We start from the raw sequence: 4,193 nt of genomic DNA on the forward strand, positions 1-4,193 counted from the left end.
CCGTTCATCGTATATACGGACCATGCGTCATTACGCACGGCCGTCAATAGCCCACACCTCTCGCAGAGAATGGCGAGGTGGCTATCCTTCTTCGCGGAGTATAACTTCTCCGTCGAATATAAACCAGGACGACTTATTGTCGTCGCTGATGCGTTATGACACCGACCCGATTTCGAGTCGGCAGTGCACCCCAGCCGTGAAAATAACCCAACTGTTGCTACACTCACTACGAGTGTTCCGTCATCAACCTTAGTTGATGACATAAAGAAAGCCTACACAGAAGATAAGGACCTTCTATATTTGATGAATCATTTAATGAATCCATCCAATAAATCTTTTAAAAAATTACCGGCTTTATATCGATCGTCATCCGATCGATACACAACACGTAACGGCTTATTGTATTACGCAGCCGTTACCGGCGACACTCCACGTGTCGTCGTTCATACTCACAATAATTTGTGCTTGCGCATCATGTATGAGTGTCACACTGCACAAACAAGTGGGCATTGTGGACGTGAGAAAACTTATCTCACGGTAAGTAGCGACTTTTACTAGCCCCGCCAGTATCAGTTTGTGCGCAAGTACATTCGTGCTTGCGAGGTATGTCAACGGGTGAAGCCTAGTCCTACATCCCGTGCACCTCCCCAACCTCTACCACTTCTGGCAGAGTGCTGGCAGTCCGTATCTATGGACTTCGTCTTTCGATAACCCGAAGACGATCACAAAAACAATGGTATTCATGTTTTTGTAGACAAATTCGGCAAGATGGTATATCTTGCTGCAGTACCAGCTCCAAACTGTGCCCGTGTCTTCATCGACACAAAATTAAAACTCAACAGGTTACCCCGTGAACTGGTCTCGGATAGAGATCCACGGTTTACGGCGGAGTTTTGACAATCCGTGTTCAGATCTCTCGGAACACGGCTGACTATGTCAACATCCGACCACACAGAAACGGATGGTCAACAGAACGCGTAAATCGCGTCCTCGAAGAGATACTTTGAGGTTACGTCCAATCGTATCCGAAGTAGAGCGAGGTTTTACCGATGGTCGATTTTGCCATCAAAAATTTGGTGCATGCCTTTTGAACGCATACACCATTCTTCGTGAATGGCGTAAGCCATTCACGCACACCCACCCAATAACAGGGATCCTCTAGTTTAAGGGGGAGACTCGCACGAGCAAAATCATTTCTGGCTCTTGCTCATCACGCTCGGAGTTAACAACGACGCTAATGATGTCGACGTCGAAGCAATCGACATCAAATTTGAATAAACTTTCATGGCAGTGCGCTTTGTGCGCAATGGACCGTCAGAAACGGAACGCAGACAAACATGAACGAAAGAAGAGCAGACGTTCTTTTATTTAAAGCTAATGACCTAGTACTACTCTCTACGATAAACCTACCTAAGCGTGTAGTCACTATTGTGGGAAGCAGTAAACTACTACACAAGTTCATTGGGCCTTTCCGTGTACTGCATCGCAGAGGCAATGCGTACGCAATAAAATTGCCACGTAGAAAGCGAACGCATCCTATGTTTTACTTTGTCGGCTCCGCTGGTATTATCAATTACGCGGTTTCTTCCGAGGGCGGATCTGACCACCCATTTCAAGAATCCCTAAAAAATTCTTGTGGTCACGAACCAGATTCTCATGCTGAATCTGGAGAATCTCATGTCGGGTCCGAAGAGTTTCGTAACCGCGATGAGCTGACAATAGCTCATCACGAAAAGCGTGGTAATTCCGTTCATACTCCAACATGGAGTACGCACTCTTCGAACGGTCTTTCAAACGTTCAATATGATGAGCCTGCACCGTCTGCTCTAACGAGCGAAGCTTACCGCACTCGTGATTTAGTCCTTACTCCAAATCAGGGAGAAAGCGATCGAGTTTGCCGATCTTCGACTCTAGATCCGACACATGGGTTGGATCTAATTATTCCTCCTCCGCCACAACCTTTGGTGGATTCCCACGGTGGCCGATTCTTGTTGAACGTATCTAAAACCACCGTGATGTGAAGGGGCAGCAAACGATTTATCTTATTCGCTGGTGCGGTTGTCCACCTTCATGACAGCTAGGATCCTCGCTCTTAGCTGATTGTTGACGTTGAGGGCCTCGTCAGTCAGTAAGACGAGACCCATCCGATGGATGAGAAGGTCCATCAAAAAACACGCGCTCCTGGCGCCTGTGAATCAATTGCAAAACGTCAATCGCATCGCGCATCTCGATAGAGATTCGAGCCCTTCCCCATGACGAAGAAAGGGTATAGACATTTTTTTTCTCGCATCGTGTTGTCAACACATCACGGACAGGGATCACTTCACGTGAAGCATGGAAGCCCAGCCTCACGTAACAGCCGATGCAATTGATACCTTGCACCGGTTCAAGTTGTTTCTCAAACTTAACTCGAATCGCATGAAGTCTTTGAAGCCAGGCTTCGCGTCCAATGTCTTTGACATTGCGAGTGAGTGCGCTCCAGGCTTGCATAAGCGAGACTTTCTCTCGCTTATTGTTGTCACTATACCATCGATGCTTGAAAAAAGCATCGATATAAAAATCTTCCTCAGCGCAAAAGTTCTTCGCGCTGGGATTAAGGCCATGTAAGGTAGTCTCTCCAGACAAGCTACTAATAAGCTGTTTGGGTTAAGCCACGGCTTCCTTTCAGGGGCAAGACGAGACATTTTAGTGACTACGATCCCCTGAGTGGTACCCACTGTAGCAGGGGTACCACAAGAGCTTTATTACGATGGGTTACGCTATCGTCATCACATCGCACAGAACATGATCGGGTGACGGCACGGGAGACGGTACACGCGATGAGGAATCCTCCTCATCGTCTGATCCGAACATGCTGTTGCGAATGCTACCAGCATGTCTATTCAAATGAACTTCCTTATCCAAAGGCTTATAGTCAGCCGCCTGACGATGATCAGGCGACTGTTCTGTTCTCACCGAGTCGGCCATTTTGTCCGACTCGCTTTCGTAGTCGACCTCCAAAGAGGGGTCTTATTCACTTGGTGTATCACCATGTGCACTCGCAACATTTAGAGTTGCCGAAGAAGATGACACTACGGCAGACGTAACGTCTGCCACAAAAGACATTAATGCGTCGCCCGCGGCTCCATAAACCGCCGCCGAAGGCGCCGCACTATTCGCATACCGCATGGACTTATTAACCACGCGATGGAATTAAAATGATGAATCTGTCCAATCAACATCGGTTTTAATAAAGAAGTCTTGTTGTGACCACTCTACCCAATGACAGTCAGAGTGATTGTCGTTTACGGGAGGGGTGATGTAACGGGGTGCATCCATGCATGAAATTAACACTTAAAGGTTGTTAATTAATATATTATCTAAAAGGCAGATAATAGTTAAAGAATATTATTTTTCAAGGAAATATTCTAAAAGCTTATTTATTGGTAAATACAGACCATTATATCTATTTTCTCCGCGGTCCAGTCAGCGCTGGACGCGCGCAAAGAGAAAGACAGATAAAACTTTTAGTACATGTTTTGAATTAGTTTATAATTAAGTTAGTATTAAGGAGATAGACAAGAAGAACTTTATTATATCAATACACTTTTTATTTAACCCTTATTAAAGCAAGTGTTTTAAAGAGGAGACTTTCTCTGCACCTAATAGTGTACGTGAGGCACCACTCGCACTGAGGCAGTGCAAAGTGGACTTGTACTGAAGCAGCACAAGTTGGCACTGCCCCGTTACAGCCACGCTCTATTTATACACACACCCTAACACAGTGAGGAAGCGGTAAGACCGTCTTCTCTTGCGTGCAGTGAGGAAGTTGTGGTGGGCGCGTTAGTGACCTCACCCAACGCACTAAGTACTTTAGTTAAGTATCGTCACGGGAGCGGTGATCCGGCTCTTCGTGCGCACTTACTAAGTAGAAAGTAGTTTTCAGAATGATCTAAATTGAATCGCATTAAATATAATACCTACTTTACCAATCAAAATGTCATCTCTATAGATAACACTAATATGTATTGCGAGCGTATCCTTCTAGATACCTGGCGTAACGGATGACGCTAGGCGTCAACCCTATACACCTATGTGCATCACATACACAAGGATTGGTAACGAATGTGATCCACACCCTAGTGCTGGGTATAATAACTTTTTTTCAGTAATTGACCATCCCTTCAATTACACCAAGTGTACTTAACGAGGAC

Source organism: Bremia lactucae, linkage group LG12 (genome assembly GCF_004359215.1).
Source record: "Bremia lactucae strain SF5 linkage group LG12, whole genome shotgun sequence".
NCBI classification, from domain to species: Eukaryota; Oomycota; class Peronosporomycetes; order Peronosporales; family Peronosporaceae; genus Bremia; species Bremia lactucae.